An 18,069-nucleotide genomic window follows, 5' to 3' on the forward strand; every position below is an offset into this window, starting at 1 on the left:
TTCATAAGGAAAATTAGCGTAATTTATAAGTAAAGTTATACGTAATAATTAAATTTGTAAGAAGAGAAGACAAAGTCACAGACATGCAAGAACTGGTGGTTTAATACCACAACAGCACGAGGCCAAATGAAATCTTGAACGCACTGGCAAGTGCGTTATCTTACACTACAAGTTTTTGTGCATATAGAGGATGTTGTCGAAAAACTCATTCACCCAATCCCTGCCCGTCTTACCAAGCTTTGCGAACCTGACTGCGAAATATGTGAGGAGCCAGGAGCAATGTGAAGTGGTTTGGACAAAATTCTAGAGGATCGAATCATATGCGTATCGCAGTGTCCTCTGCTTGTTTTTGCAAATATATGCACATTAATGCCGCAAGCACGTGATGACATGAACTAATAGTTCTCCATTGTGTGGAATTAGCTGCGTGACCCGGCCGAACCAGACTCTCGGAAAAATAACACTCAATAAGAGGCCCGGCTCGGCCCGAGGCCATGTAGGTTTATGATCTCGTCTAGTAGGATGATGACGAAGGGTCGCGCGTTTGTCGCCAAACCATGGGGACTCTGTCAAACCATGGTGGCGGTGGTGGGTAACTTTCAACCCAGTGTTTATCGTTGCTGCACACATAATCCTCCTTACTGAGAGCCTTTCCTTACTGTAATTCTCGCAGAATAAAGCTCAGCAGTCAACGAAAAGAACGAGTTTTTTTGCCTGGCAACTATTCTTCCTTGGATAAATTTACATGTGTAAAAATCAGAGCCTGGACCGTAAAAACTGGAAACAGGTACACACCTAGATACGTGCCTACGCATAACTAGTACTGTAGGGAACTACAAATGTAACGAAATTAAATTTGAGCGCGAGTTCGAAAATCCGTATTCACCAGCTGACTTGAACCATTGGTTTAGTGACCTCTGGTTTAAATCGATCACGTGATTTCTTCGGCTATGAAGAGCGGTTGACCAAAGGTTGACCACAACGCATGCGCACTATTGACATTGTCATGAGATGGTTGAGGGAGGGAGAAAGTAGCAGACGACAGGACTGCGAGGGGGGAAGACTCCCGTTTTTGATTATGAGGTTGTTAGCCGAAGAAAAGTTCAGGAGGCGCTGGCGTTGCTGCAGGTGGTTTCGGATCAGAGTGTCGGTAATCGGCGGTTATGTGTACCTCTGCTGTTGTTAATGAAAAGCTGTTCGACATATGGTTGATATGGTCGCTAAAAAGTGTACATAGAGAGCGTTTGTCATGTGATTTGAAAGGCAGCAGTACGTATCCTCGCGCAGGTGAACGTTGTGCTTTTGTCGGTGTTCTGTCGTCGATGGTGGCGGCGTTTATAATTCCTTCTTCCGCATCGACCATCGCTTTTTTATCATCTGTTGTGCGAACTGTGCGGCGAACTGCAACGATGAAGCTAGCCTCTCGATTGATGGGGCATTCCAGCAGCGTCTTTTATACGCTTTCGACACTGATGTCCAGTGGCGTAGCCAGACCTCCAAGGTAGGGTGGGCTCGACACGAAAACTCGCCCCCCCCCCCCCCGCTGACCCTGTGTCGACAACACACACATACTTGTGCACACTGCAAACTGAGGATTAAAAAAAGGAACAAAAATAGTTGATTTAGACGTTCACAGTACGATTACATGTATAGGCTGTCATGACCAATGAGGTGGTGTCACGAGATTGGAAGTATTTTGAAAAGCTCATACTTTGAGAACCATTCAAGAGTGCTTCTTAGATAGACGCCATGAACTGCAAGACCTTTCGCGATCGTCACACTGGTCCCCCCCCCCCCCCCACATATATTATGTTATCGGATTTGCACGATTTGTGTGGGTCGGTCCGTGGCACGTAGAGGGGGGCTCGAGCCCCCCCTAGCCCCCCCGTGGCTACGCCACTGCTGATGTCATGTTCGCAACGTCTGTGCAACAGCTTGAGCACTGTAGGCTATGTAAACAAAAAGAACATTCATGCAAGGGTGGCAGTATCACGCAGGTGACTCCCACATGCATAACTTTTACGGCATTATAGTTTTAAGAAGTCGGCGTGGTACTTTGAGCGTGTCACAAATATGCAACGCGTCGAGCATCTCTGCGCTGTCTGTGTTCCTTTCCTGCGAAAGGTTCCTGTGTTCCTGCGATTCATACGGAAAAGTGCTCAGTGTGCTGCTTGCCTTGTTTACGTCCTCGTCCTCTGTCTGTCTCTCTCTCTCTCTCTCTCTCTCTGTGTGTGTGTGTGTGTGTGTGCGTGTGTGCGCGTGCGCGTGCGTGCGTGCGTGCGTGTATTTTTCTCTGTTTGTTTAGCGCTTTTTTTCGTCGTGTTACCTAGGGCGTCCCTGCTTGTGAGCGTGGAGGTTCCCAGTGTCATGACCCCGTGTCAGGGCGGTGCTGTGCTTACCGCTGCTGACCACTTTTTGTTTCTGTATTTCAGCATGTAAGATTATTGTACAAATCATTAAGCACTAAACTGATTGTTCTGTTCAGCCAGCAAAGATTCAGCATTAGTTTGTGAATGTCTCTTGATCTGCTGAAATTTCCAAAAATGGGAACATGCCTAATGTATATATTTGTCCTTACTTGTTATCTGCTAATGCACTTGACATCACAGACGTTATAATTGCTAAAATAAACGACCACACTTTAATGCCATTACCATAGATTGAGAAGTTACCCGTCAAAAAGAACTCGTTACAAGTAAAGTTACCGTGTGCAAAATGTAACGAAGTTAATAACGAAGTTCTTCAGCCTGAAATGTAACTCGTACTTACTGAGCTACTTAAAAAAAGAACGAGTTACTTCGGACACAAAATAGCATTACGCAGGTGCAGTACGCGTGAGCAGTTGAGTTAGACCTTGAGTTGCCTGCGGAGGAGTGCAACACGCTTAGATCGTTTTCGTTTATGTCCAACAATAGACCTCTCCCTGTTTGTAAACAAATGACGTCATAGCGTTCGAGAGTGCCAAAATTTGGTAGAATTGAACTACACTCGAAGCTCGAGGTGAACAAGGTCGCGCCCGAAAGCCACAGTCTTGAGGGGATTACGATATGGTCTCTTAAAGGGACGCGACCCATGGTCCTACTTTTCTTTCAATGGGAGGCGGCGAACAAGTGCCCGTTCGTGGAACCCAGCCCTCTCCTCCAGATTTGTTTCGGTTTCAGTCTGTCTACCAATGTCATGATGATGTCTCTCTGGTAGAGGTCTATTCGAACGCTTTGCATCTTACTCCCTGTGGACGCACAATAGTTCAGCTGGATTTCAATGGCAGCGGTTCTTACTTCCTGAATAAAAGACTGTCATTGATTGATTATCACGTTTTATGGCAAAAAATGCCATGAAGGAACCGGAGAGAAAGCAAGAAAATATGTGGACGTGAGTGAAAAGCGACTTAAAAGTAACTTGGAACTTAAGTTACTTTGGCAAAGTTACCTGAAAAAGGAACGAGTTCCTCTGAAAGTTAACACGGCGCAAAGGTACCGAGTTAAGTTACAAGTTACCAAAAAAAGGAACTTAGATACAGTAACGAGTTATTGTAACGAGTTACCTCGAACTCTGGCCATTACACTGCATCCGAGCCATTCAGGATTTGTAGTTTATTGAGACCATGTTATAGATGTTAAAAAAGATCATACATGTTAAAATGAACCAAATATCACATAAAGAAGGATGTCTTACACCAGTTTCATTAGTGGTGTTTATAAGGATGGAGCAAACAGGAATGCACCAAAGAAAACACACACAACAGCTGCAACTTCAGCTACAAACAAGCCTGTGCCGATATTTTGTTGAAGAATTGCGTTGTGCTTATTTGTTCAAAGACATATATTCTTACCGAGAGACTTTTACATACCTGGTTGGGGTCTTATCTATTTTTCCTATCTATCTATCCTCCTATTTGCTATCTAAAAGTTCTCTCTCGACTCTATACTGGCATTGTAAGCAGTTTCACTAGCATTATCATCGTACCATTAGATGCCAAACCACCACCAATGCCTAAAAACTCCCCACAGCTCATGCCAACAACAATAGGGAGATTACCAACAACGTTAGGTTACCAATGGCGCTTTGTGCCAAACAGTATGTTATATATTTCGATGCCTATAGACTGACTTACACTGACATTTTGAAATTGTATTTCTTACAGATGAATCTCGTACGAAGCGACAGGTGGTGAGAACCCAAGGTAGTGAGAACCCAATCTCGCCAGTTATAGTTGGCGTCTTACGCAAGCAAGGCAAACTAGACGGTGCATCGCGAGTCTCCAAGTACACGTAAACAAGACAAACTTGATCACCGTGAAGCAGAGTTCCTCAAGAAGATTCTTCATCGTCGCTGTACGAACATTGCGAATATGTGCCCTGTGAGTTCACGCTCTGTGGAATACGACAGTATGTGTTGATGATGGCTGTATGGTTCCGTAGACATGTAAGTGCTAAATCTAGTTTCTGTTGCTGCTATTTACCGTTTCGTGTAGTTTCTTGCGAGCAATCCTTCAACAAATATTAGACATTCACAATTCTTCAAGACATTTGAAATAACTGTTAGATAATCTTTTAGCAGTGTGCATACCTTGAGTGTATCTGTACAATCGAAGTAACTCAATGTATGTGGAGGTTTGTGACATGTACTTGTCTGTATCTATCTCTGGTGTATCATAGCACTGTATGATTGTACCGCTCCGACGACAAGTGCAGTGTAGACGGTGAAATTGAACATTGATGCTCTGATGTCAAATCTGGGCATTAGTTTCTGAGAGTTCCTGTCAACTTGAGGAGACCTCTCAGCCTGAGAGGCCCTCTCACCACACACCAAACCAAACACAATGCATGAAAGCATGAAATTGTAGGAATTAAGCATTTAAATTCCACGGTCTTACTAAGTGAGACTTACGAATACAGGAAAAACAAAATATCTTAACAAGTAACGCCATCAATGGGTAAATACGAAGAGCTGTGCGAGACATCTCCGTCCCATCCCTGGGCCAGGCAGATAACCGAATAATGATACTTGGTTCCTCTAAATAAATCCGCACACCTGTCCCCCTTGCGGTTACTCTCTGCACTAAATGAATCGCAAAATTATTAAGAATCGTTTGAGCTCTACTTTCATTCAGGGCAGCACTATCGACATGACAGTGCTTCAACAAGAATGTTCCTTGTCGAAAAGAAAAAGTACAGAACCACATGTAGAAGGAAAGCATGACAGAACAGGTCTGGGCATGTCAGGATATTGCTCAACGAGCACTGTCACGACAGGAAAAATCGCATGTTTGTCAAGGGGGGAAAAGCGCAGAGAAGCACTTGAACAAAGCAGAAAACACACTCCCCAGCATTGCTCACACTCCTCTTATTCAAAAACAATGCTCATTGTAAATCGATTCAGGAAAATGCGCACCATCGGCCAGCCTCCCATTTTCCTATTGCTACACGTTTTCTCCAATAACGGTCCTTGCACTGCTACAGGTACCTGGAACGTAGAGCCACTGCGTGATGTCACCTCATCCTGTCTGAGGAGGTGCAGAGCGGGGCTAGGCAGACAAACACCCCTATGATTTATTGAATCGCAAAATTATTCCTGTTTTCCTACTCTTAATAATATTCATTCTTACAGTAAAATTCAACAAAAAAGCACCGTGCATGAACGCTGATCTTACCGATTTTCATCCCAAAGGCTTATCATGGTACTTTCAATCATTAGAATCACAACAGCAGTAAACTACCACTGCTCTTTAAAATAATAATAATTGAGACCCTGAAACACTCAACATCATCACCAGGTCCAGGCTTATGTAATACATAGCGTTGAACCTTTTCTATGCTCATATACTCGTTATCCGAGCCTACACCTGCGAGCAAAACGGCCCGAAAGCATCAGGGGCAAAGTTTGATTCGCGCACGACTGAGGACAAGACAGAACGCCTTTACGGGAAAAAATATATAATATGATTGCATTCCTACTATATTAATGATTTTGCAGTTTAGAAAAACACAGAAAGTCCGTACTACTCTTAAGGAGCTCAACTATAATTTTAGGAGCCTTAAAATTCTACTTTCTATGAAAAGTATAATTTACTTGGATCAATCAAGCGCTCCAAGTTTTTCTCTCTTCCCATTTCAGCATACTGGGTCCTGTAAAGCAGACGCGCATCCAAAATAATTATTTTTTACACTGAGGGTGGCGCGCTAGGAATTTCTGTCCTGCGCTCGGATGCAAGCATTTCTGCACAAATACCTATAACTGCAAACAGCATGTTTGTTGTATGCGCTGTCCTATGTGTGTGTAATTGCTTAGCAGTGCCTTGCAATTTTCTCTCGTAAAAGTTCAGCGAATATCGCATTATACTGCCCGAGGACAAGTGCTGCCCTGATCGCGTAAGGGAATTTGTCTATACAGTTATCCTGTGCTTCTTTACGCAGGGACAAGCAGAAGAAAGCCGCTTGGCAAAGCATAGTTGATGAGAATTGCATTTGTTTGTTTCTTGCTAGATGTTGTTGAGTGTCAGTATTCACTTTGCTCGATATATTGATGGAGCAAGCTGTCTGCAAGAATAAAAGCTTTATTTTGAAATGGAAAGTGGGGAGGTTCATCGCCAGAGGCGATACTCAACCCCATTGCTGGTGGGGAATAAAATAACCCTTCACAATAACGGTCGAAGTTCGATGGTGTCCAGAAATGTCAAAAGAGCTTTGAGCGCAGATCGTTGCTGGGTTGGATTGTTTGCAGTTATAGGTATTTGTGCAGAAATGCTGGTATCTGAGCGTGGAGTAGAAATTGCTGTAAAGCACGTCTCCTTGTGCATTCCTGAGCTGCTGTCTGTGTGTGCGCGCGTGTGTGTGTGTGCTTTTTTGCTGATTTGTGACGTCATCCCGGCATGTCGGAACTTGTTTAGCAGTGTCTTTCTTGTTACAATTTTACCCGCCGCCAGTATCTTGTTGTTGTCATCCCTTGTTAGCCGTTGATTTTCGTAGCGATGGGTGGTGACTCTTCTATTATTCCTGAGTGCTCCTTCTAAAGCCTTTGCTCTGCTTGCTTAAAGGAATTTGTGTGCGTTTGTCCTGTGCTTCCTTTATGCAGCGACAACGCGGCTGTGTACGTAGCATTCCCAGCAAACCACGAATATCCTGGCGACGTCCAAAATGTGTCGCAGACGTCCAAGACATCAAGATATCCTATGTACGTCCCATGGATATTCGTGATGTGATCCAAACTATGTCGCAGATGTCACAACTGTAGCTATGTTCCATGGATGTCACATGAATGTCCAGTCTGTCTCAAAATATTTTAGTTGTTGGGGATATCCAATTCTGCATCTCCTTTGTACGTCCCAAAGAGAACATCCCGGGTATATCGAGATTTGGAGATTGTGAGGTGATCGCATCTCGAACAAAAAAGTACGTGCTATACAGGGGCTGAATGGCGATTCTCAAAAACAAAGGGCGGTCCTGTGCGAGGTTGCCCCACAGAACCCCTGGACAGCCGACAAGGGTCCGAGCATCCGTAGCCTAAAGTGAACATCGATTGAACGCCTCCTGGACGCGTTAGGTGGGATGCTCCAATGAGTATACATCAGCAGACGTCCCACGTATATTACCCTGTGGACACCGTGCGCACCCCATCCGCAGTGTGTCCACAAAGAGCCGTTTGAGCACCCCTTTTCGCTCTTCACACTCCAGCTCGTTCTTCTCTCCCGGTCTGTCGTCTGACTGCGTCGCCGCCAAAGGAGAAATCTGCGCAGAAGGCTTATTTTTTCCGCAATGCGCAGAAGAGAGAGTCACGTGATGCCATAGCCCATTGTGCGGATTATTTCAAACGCCGCTGGAGACGCTGGAGAAACATGGCGGCGTCTGCAATGGCTCGGAGTAATACGGTAATTTTCTACGCGAACAGCACCAGTACAACTTGAATTTTGTGAAGAGTTAGGTGCATATGCCTTATAGGCAACGAATTCTCCATCGGGGGCCACTATCTATGACCCAAATGCAGGTAAACGGTCGTGGTGCCTTTGTTTCCTAGCTCTCGCGTTTAAAGGGACAGTCGCATCGACCACAGATCGATTCCGAAACCACAGTGAAATGAGATTCCCCGTCCTTCACTGGCCATGACTCCGAAAGCCCCGTTCCGATCGACGGAATACTTTTTGCATAATTCGTGTGTAAGCGGCGCTACAGCAGACGACGGAAGCGGGCGTCAAGCGGAACTCCCTGCTGAGAATCTTTAGCAACGTCACATGGAATCTGACCAATAAGAACGCGGCGAGCCAGAGGAGTCTCCGCGGCTTGCAGCTTGCATGAGCAAGGTCAGGGAGACGAAGGCGAAGGCACATACGGAGATGGCAGACTCGGAACGCGGAAGTGGCGAATCGTGCTGTTCAAATGCCTTTAGGAATAGCTCCCGTGACGAATATACATGTTTGATGACGGCCCATATTCGACGGATCCGCTTATTCTGCAAGTCGCTGGTGATGTACGTGCCGCAGCTGCGTTAGCGCAACAGAACGAGCCTCAGGACCACTGCTTTAGGTACGTTCATGATCGGAGTGCTCAATACTTAATCCCGTGACATTCACACTACGACGCAGGAAACAATCCAAGTGTTTGTGCGGCGTCTGTGTTCCTCAGGAACTGGATGAGTACCTATATGCTGCAGTGCTGGTGAAGTGGTAGAGTTGTGCAATGACGGCACGCACCACACGCACGCATCACACTTTGTTCCCGGCTCCCTGTCATCGGCCAGAACTTCTAGTGGTGTATCTACCGCAGTATTGCAGCGACGATCACAGTCTTCGCCTACTATGCCCACGATAGATAGGCACGTCGAGCAATCCTTATTTTCGTAGTTGTCATCGTTGTTTGCACACACGACGAATGCCCCATGAAAGTTACGAAGGCTCTAACCAACTGTGCAACTCAAGGGCCGGGTTAGAATTAGAATGATTGTCAGGAAATTAACTATGCTACGTGTTTAGGAAAGTGTCCTTTCTTTTTACAGCTACGTCAGGTTCACTGCTTATTGTGTGTTTACAAGCTGAGTTTGGAGATTCCTTGGACCGAAAAACAGACGACAGATACCTGGGTGTGTCGTCCGCATGATTCGCCAACGTTTTTCCATCCTGGTCCTATCAGGACTATCATCTTTAGTGTGCCTCATTTCCTGTTCACACCTACACCATAATAGACTTGCGTAGTTTCCAATTGAGAAGTGTGAAACAGAATCTGTGTTACCACAGTAATCCTGAGAAGTGCAAAGGAATCGGCAGGAGCAATAAACTACCTGGCCATAAGTGACAGTTATACTTTTAATGATAGTTTAATGCTTCTTATCGTTGGCAGTATTATAGCATGTGAGGGATATAACACGTCAAATAATTTCAGGTAACGTTTCATAACTCACTAATGGTACAGTTACACCTCATTATCATAGTAAGTGATACATCTGTCTGGGAATGTCCAAAATTTGTCATTCCCACGGAAGATTGTTCTGCCTTGATACAGAAAAACAAATTTTGATACCAGACATTGATCCAATTTTTTAGCACCACTGTCTTGAAAACAGCTTTCAAGACTGTAACTTCAGAGATCCTTGGCAGAGCATTACCTCTTGTCTATGTATTATAATAATTATTATAATGGCAGGCAATAAGTTACGCAAATGTGAATAAACCTTTGTGTTGACTGAGTGTTGTCCATTCAAGAGCCATTGCATTGCACAAGTCCACATCCAACTCTTCACGCACAGATATTTATTATTTGCTATGCACAGACAGTTATCAGCGTGCACCACACTGGCAATGTCCCTTGGGATCTGAAGCGGGGACTCACAAAAATAAAAAATAAAATAAACAGTTTTGTAAGTACTTCAATTGCAATGAAAACGGGACGATTGGACAGTACATTGGACGGTTTCATTATAACAGTGGTACACAGGAAAAAACTCGGGGTGTTGAGGGGGATCTGGATCGATCTCTGAGCATAACCAAGTGTAAAATTTTAGAAGGGTTAGTACATCCTGAAATGGCCCTCATGCCTCAGACCCCACTACTCGATTAATGCACCTCCCTTTTACAGTAAGAGGCCTCTTACTATCTACGGCATATCCTATCAAAGCTCACAGGACAGCAAATTTGGCCAATGCTTATGTGACAGTGCCTCGTAGAACATGCAGGTTTTCTGTTGAATTGACACTACATCTCTGGTAGCCCCTTTAATGTCTGGAGGTAGGTGCATCATTTTACATTTAACCAGCAGTAATGTATAGCATTGCAAAAAAGGAAACAAGGGCTTAATCTCAACGCTGCATCAGCATCATTCATCATCTCACAATAGCGTTGTTGTTGTCAGCCTCTGCACAAAGATTTGGGTGGACCTGAAACGGACCTTTTTTTTTCTTTTCATTTCCTGCTGTCAAGTTATTTTGTCTTGGCATGTAGCTGTGAGATGTCAGTAGAAGCCATGAAGTCATTCTCTTTACTTCTTGAACTTGGATGAAGAAAGCACTGTTCTGGAAGATCCTAATTTGTCAGAGGCGTCGTAAAGGCATTAGTGTAAAAACCAGGTCTCTCAGCAAAATTGCCGTGCACACACGTACATTGTTTGATGCCGTTTCATGGATGGATGGGACTTGATCAGCAGCACCTGGTCCTTCTATAACACAGGACGTCAAAAGTGCACCTCAAGTTGGCTACGACAACCGCAAAACCCGCCGCCCTACAGCACACAAACAGTTCACAAACAGAGAGATAAAAGGTAACTGGGAAGTGGGTTATGGCGCTTATGTTACGGACAGAGGTACTGTTTGTATAGTGCCTGTTTCTAACACCAGCACACAAACAGCGTCAGTTCTTCCTTTTAGTGATCGGGGTTCATAGTTTGCGAATTGTTCTGTGTCCAAAAATTGTAAACACATTATATGTATTTAAGTAATATACGTACCACTTGCGCTTGACCCTGTCGAACTGCCTGCAGCTGTAATACACATGAAAACCAATCATGTCTACCACATTCCACAAAAGTCACAGGTTCAGTAACAGTGAAAGTTTCATGATAACGCGTCCGACAACGAGAAAAGTCAATCACGTTCATATGAATGACATCACTTGAACTTGTTTATTGGATTTTATTTATCTAGTTATTAATCATAGTTTAGGGGATACCTTACGTTGTACCGATTTCGTCTTTTGCTGCTAAGTGCTACTCACGCGCAAGAGCGACAGACCCGATTGGGAAACTACATAGACATTGTGACTTACTGTCGAAGTTGCTGGCTCGCTTTGTTCGTGGAACACTGTCGGAACGGCGTCAAGTTTCAATTCGTTCCTTTTTTGTGTCAATCCAAGTTGCACTTCCATGATGTTCTCATCCAGGTACACATTATCGGTGAAATGCGAGGAGCATACACGGACAGCATGAACACTCCTTGCTTCATCTGGATACCCGCTATAGTGATGTAGCTGCTTCCAACTTTCGCTTCGTCTGTGGTCTGGCTGTAGCTGTATCCTTGGCGTGCGAAATCAAACATCGAGGTTTTCGAAGGAAGTTTTCCTGGAGTCGGGAACGCTGCGTCGGTTTCCAAACGACATCCCACGCGAAGGATGCAAGCGTAGCGATAGTATCCGAGTCACTAGAAAGTGTCACATGTGAATACGGGCGACGTGCCGGAAAAAAACAAAGCAGCCCCAGACTTGGCGGCAGACGACAGCGTCCTTCACAGCGGATTAGCCAGATTCGACCACTGATCTCGATTGTAAAAGGCTGGATCGCGGATAGGGAGCGCGATCGTGCGGCAACCGGCCGCCATCTTACTGTACCCAAAACAGTCGCCGCAGCGATTATGGCAACTTCTTGCAATTACGGTCGTACCAACCGTACCGGCAATGATACTGTGCTGAAATTTCTACAGGTGAGTCATTCTTTATCAAGGAATAAATAGGCGTCCATTCTGTACATTTATTTGACAATTATGAAGTGTTTTTTTGTCCAAAACCAGCACTGGGTGCAAGTTGTTTGATCGCTCTTCCGAGGTTCAATCGAACCCACTTGCATTTTACCCGCCGGCAAATACAGTTTGAGTGCATAAGATGCTGGAGAGAACATGTTACACTACACTGATAGTGGTGTCATCAATATGTGCGAGCACTCGAGCGCTTTTCTGCATGCATTGCTAGCACGGTACCAAGTGTTCTCTACGGAAGCAAGTGCACAGTCATGTCTTTGAACCGCCTTCGCGTATAAGTTCAGTATTACGTCATAATGAGACCACGATTGTCACCTTTTTTCATGTATTGGTATAGTTTCGTGCCTTGGTTTGATTTGTGACAAAGAATCCTACGTAACGGTGGTGTGGTGTGACTTGGATACCGCTGTGTCTGAGCTATGTTGTCAGCTTGTTGCGATAATAATAATTTGTATCTTGTCGTGTTATTTGCAGCAGTGTGGTCCCTCAATACAGGTTTCCTCACGGGGGCTACCCAGAGGATCGTCTGTGTCATCGAGCATCACCTGTGTCATCGTGTGATGCGATCGAGCTTACAGATAAGTATCATGTTCCTCATTCACGGGTTCCTACTGTACGAGGAGGAACCACCCCAGTGCACGCACTGTGGTGAGCCTCTCTCAATTTTGTACATTCTCTTTACATGTTCACATCATGGAACACATCACTTCAAAGAGCTTTATATACACCTTAGACCCCTTCACCCAGCATTGTGTCTTAGTGATGAAGCTATAATTTCTTTTACAACAGCGTTTAAACGTTGAAATTTTTAAAAGATATCAAGATTGTAAACCCTGTTTTAAACTGATGTTTTAAACATTTATGCGATGCTTTTACTAAACAACATATTTATTTTTAACTAGTTGCAACCTAACAAATGTTCTCTCCTTCACAGCTGCCTCGACATACGCAAGAAATGGGTGCAAAACCTGAGCAGTGCCCACAAACTTCGATCACCGCAGCACCTCCAAAAAGTAAAAGCATATGTGTCACATGAGATTTTTAAAGGTATTCATAGCAGTGATGGCCAGTAGTTAACTACATGTAGTTAAGCTACCTGATTGTAGTTAAAAAGTAGTTATCAACTACTTGCAGAAATGTAGTGTGCAACTACTATTTCGAGTAGTTGGCTACAGTAGTTAGGTTACTGCAGGCGCCAACTACTTCCGATTTTGCCGCAAGCTTTACGGCATGGCTGTGCTTCCGATTTTTACCTTGAGCTACTTGTTTGATGAGAACGGAGGTGCAGAGCAATTGTGCCGTGCATGTGTACTAAGTTTTCACTTTTATCACTGCTTGTGATTCATATTTAGGGGTCTTAGAACGCTATAGAATGGGATTGGTGTTGATGGACAACATTAAGTAGTTATAGATGTAGTTAAACTACACTGCAGTAGTTAAAGAAGTAGTTTTAACTACCCTGCCTGAAAAGTAGTTGAACTACTAGTTAAACTACTCCATTGCAAAGTAGTTAGTAGTTATAGTAGAAGTACTTAGTGGCCATCACTGATTCATAGTATATAATACCTTGTATTAACTGTTGTAGATCTAACCCACCTCTACAGTGTACACCCTCAGGAATTAAAACTCGTTGCGGAACTGTGGTCATTGTTTCAGTTACTAGGCATGCACATATATGCTATAAGAAGAAAATTATTTCTTGAGAATGCACTACTGTTGATCAAACTCATGCAGCTGTAGGTTTACCTTCGGCCTCTTGGAACTCTCTGTAGTTGCCTTAGCTGCAGGAGGAGTGTCCTCCAGCATGTAAACTACTTGCAAAAATATTGACGTATTTAAGGTTATGACACAGTTTGAAGGGTTTCAATTCAGGAAATTTGCAGTGGCAGGGCCTGCCAGAGTGAAACCTACTGAATATTTATGGTGTCGAAGGGGCGGTTCCTTCAGGACAGGAATATCTTGGATGGGAGCAAAAAGCTTGAAATTAACAAAGTGTTGTTTGCATTACGCAATTTGTAATACACTGAACACATAGGCAGCAAAACAAAAATTTAAAATTCAGCATGTATGAAAATTGGGTGCAACAAATTTACATAGTGTACCTGTACGTTGTCATTTCTGTGATATATATTGTCATTGCAGGGAGGTCACAAAACAATAAATGTATTGTTTTGTCATTTCCCTGCGCATTCATTGTATCTTGAAATGCGTATATGCCAGAATAATTGTTGAACTTGAAAAATGTATATTTTCTTTATTCATAGAGCATAACATCACTTATCTTTACAAAAGCATATCGTGTTAATCTTTGTCACTCAGAATGCACAACCAAGAAAGCCATCTTCCACTAAACATCACGTTTGACAAGATTCAGTTGGTATCATTTCATACACAGGGAACACCATGGCTCCAGTTTCAAGCTCCAAATCGTCATGTTGCAGTTGGGAAACCGTACATGTGTAGTGCAAGAGAGCCCTCGCACATGAAAATGTAAGATGGGAGTCACTGTTAATGCAAAGTAACTCCTATGAGAGAGACTGACGCTGAAGAAAAGTGTGCAAACTGCGGAAAGTGCCATAGAGGGTTTTCAGAAATCGTGCCTGGTTTCACAGCAGTGCTACCACATTCCCTTTTAGATGACGATGATAATGATTGGAGTTTCAGATGTGCAGCTGCATGCTGCATAGCTGCATTTTTTGCAACGTGCTCCACATAACTAGCATGACAAAGTCAGCAGTGGATGGCAGGCCCCCATCCTTACGCAGCTTTGTTCACGCTGCAGTTCTATTCAGCAAAAGCATGTGAGTACGCGAGAAGGACATTCAATTTCACCTGCAAATAATCAGAAAAAATGAAGGAAGAAGAAAAAAGAAGTGCTGTACTTCAAAAGGATATAAGTTTTCTGTCTCAAGGAGGTGTTACCACTTACTAAATAACTTTATTAAGTTTACATCAACACCTAGACCAACTGGCCTAAGCGTAATCTAATTGCGTGCAGTAATTGTTTGGGATGCTTCGGTGTGTTCATATTTGCGAGGCATTACATCGAAGACACCACTGTCGTTCACTAAAAGACCCTTTCTTGCTTGATATCAATCAAATTAAACGCATACGCCTGTTTGAAACAACGGCTGTGATTCTACGGGGCGATTTCTTTCTACCATGCGGGTATCCCTTCTGGGACCGTTCTTTGTGGAACAATTTTTGTCCAGAACGCAGCACGGGATATTATATACATGGTTGTTGTTAACCTCACATCGTTTCTTATTGAAATATTGGCTGGGAAACGTGCTGTAGTACAATTCCCAGCGCTGCACTGCAGTGACGGTCTAGTTTCGGAATGCAAAACATAACGTTATTAAGAATCGAAATGCAGGGCACCTGCGAAACACTGTTAGGATACATCAGTATACTGGCACCTTACAAAATCGCGTGACGACAAACAATGATCAACGCCTGTAGCGCAATAAATACTCACAATCTCTGTTGCCTCCCATTGTTTCCAATGGGCACACGCAGCGTTTTAGGGCCCACCAACATGGCGGCCCGAATGCGTGCCTCTCTCCCACGAGCCCCTCTCCCATACGCGATCCAGCCTTTATACATAGAGATCAGTGGATTCGACCTTGCGTCACGCGATGTTGTTGGCGCTGGCGCTTTCGAGGATCAAAACGAAACCGGATCTTTTAAATTCGATTCCTCATCACCCGGTCCGTTTTGGAAGGAGAAAATTTGGCAAATAGCTCGTGGTAGTGTACCGAACACATTGGTATTGGATTCGTAACCACGGTTCCGGATGCGACAGTCCCTTTAAGACTCATTTGTTCTTCACGTCGGTTTAGCCCACTGGCTACTGAAAAAAAAATGCAATCGATCCTAGCTGAGCTTGTAATATAGGCATATTAGCACTGCGTGCTACTTTTATTTTGTGGTTCACTCACTGTGTTCTTGATGTTCTTTCAGGCATAAAGGGCTATACCGCTTAGCATCGGCCATTCATTGCTGCGTGCGTCTCAGCGTCTCCCAGAGAGTGTGGGGTGTTTTCTCTTTGAGCAGTCTTGGAATTATTTACTGTCTTATGCGTTACAGGTAAGAATGTTAGGTAAACGAGAAGTACGGCCAAACGCTGGTATGCGTATGTGCCATAGGCAGAGACCAATGATGCCTGATTATGTCTGTTGTTTTTATCACTGTGCCTCGGTGGCAGAACTTGGCCAATGAGTTCCAGAGGCCGGAAGACACAGAAAGGAATAATATTAAGACACCGGTAGCCATTCATAAGAAGCGAAGGAGCGTGAGGATACAGTTGCGTCGGCTTCATGCAAGATGCCAACTAATTATACGGCGAGTAACATTGATGTTTTTTTTTTTTTTCTACATAACGTGGTGATATGGTGATCACGATCTGTATGAACTGGAATGATCTGGATTTGGCGCCTTGTCACGTGCTTTCATTATTTGTACAGCTTATGTGCAGGCAGGCATGCACGAATGCACATGTAAATAAAGTTCACATAGAAATAAAGTATTTTATTACTTTATCTTACTACTCTATTGTCTCTATCTCTATTTATCTTACTACTCTACTGTATCTTACTACTCTATTAGTATTTGAGAGTGCCACAGAATTCCGCATGCAGAGATGCGGAATTCTGTGGCACTCTCAAATTTGACTTTCGATGAACCTATACTGAGTGTCTCAGACCAAGAGCAGTAAGAAACACGGGTGTACCCTGTTACCCACTCTTAATAATAAAACTTTTGAAATCCATGCTAAGAAATCCACCAATCCTTTCAAATTCAAACTGTCAAAATAAATCACAATGGGTCTACGCAGTCCAGTGTCGCGCCATACTAAATTTATACTTATACTTGTGTGGTATTTTTGAGCACCTTTTTAAAAGTACAATTCCAATAACCACATATTCAGACAATTCCACTATCATGACTTACTATATAACTGTTTGCCAATATTATTGCCTAACTCTTTGTTCAACTTTCGCCTTTCCCGCCAACGACTTTCTCCTCCTTTCGTAACTGTAACGCGAAACCACCTTCCGGCGCGCACTCACTCCCCAAGTGTTTGTTTTGTATATATTTAGTTGAATAAAGTGTAGCTCCGCAGTGGTACCGGACCATGCTCTGGACCTATATAAGCAGCGTCCTGGGCCACTGCCGGGGGTCGTTGGTTGGATCTCTGGAAACTGTCTAGGCCTCATTGTCACTCTGCCTCTCTAGCACCGCTTCCCGCCTTGTGTGAGGACTTGTATCTTCCCTCGGCTGTGGAAGTCGCGAAAGAGGTAGACTCCCCTTCCGGCTGTGGAGGCTAAGTTTTTCCCGCCTGTGTTGTGTGGAGCTTCGGCTCCCCTTCCGGCTGTGGATGCTTTGGATTTCCCGCCTGTGTCGTGTGGAGCCAGTAGGGTTCTGGGCAGACTAGTTCCCGATAGAGCATTCCTAACCGCGACACCAGTGTTAAGCATGGTTTTACGTGAGAAAATCAGTGTTTAAGAACGTCACACTCCAGAATAACGAGTCTTTATGCAATTCTGTGTGGTATTCAGCAGGTATCTCTCAATTAATCATTAATTTAATTAAGTTAGAGGCGTAAAAAACTACGCGTATGAATACTAATAAAACAACGCTTCAGAGGTTCGGCAGTTCGGCTACTATTGGGGACGAGGCTATTAGAGAAAATGGAGTAATGACGGAGCTGTATGGTGTTACGTGATGTGCTGCATGAAAAGGATAATCACTGCAAGCTCTAATAAAGCATATGTTTCTTCTGCTGATTTCGTCAGGTATTTTTCAGACGTGTAACGACTTGGTGTGCTAACACGCGCGTGTAACTTATGAAGGAATTCATTGGTGAAGTGACATTGATGCAGTCCTAGCTGTTTTGGACAGGCAATCTGGTAGCGAAAAATGTCCACGATAGGAAAACGTACCGCAAAACTGCTGTGTCGACCATTTGTCACGACGGTAATCACGTACATCACGGTAAACATCATGGAAGCGTCTCTTGCTTTCCTCGGCCTCGGCCTACGAAGAACCGCTAATGTTATGTTTGATAAGCGCCGCGAAAAGTGGTTTAGCAAGGTAAAACTGTGCCGGGAACGCCGT

General features: G+C 44.0%; 1 long non-coding RNA gene across 1 annotated transcript; it reads right to left on the reverse strand.

Moving 5' to 3' along the window:
* Window positions 1-9,981: 9,981 nt before the first annotated feature.
* LOC135385371 (uncharacterized) lies at window positions 9,982-11,426 on the reverse strand. The gene is made up of 3 exons (XR_010420395.1): window positions 11,246-11,426; window positions 10,929-10,961; window positions 9,982-10,640 (listed from the first exon to the last, which is right to left on the reverse strand). It is a non-coding gene; the product is annotated as an uncharacterized LOC135385371 (long non-coding RNA).
* Window positions 11,427-18,069: the final 6,643 nt, after the last annotated feature.

Source organism: Ornithodoros turicata, chromosome 2, assembly GCF_037126465.1.
Source record: "Ornithodoros turicata isolate Travis chromosome 2, ASM3712646v1, whole genome shotgun sequence".
Classification (NCBI taxonomy): Eukaryota; Metazoa; Arthropoda; class Arachnida; order Ixodida; family Argasidae; genus Ornithodoros; species Ornithodoros turicata.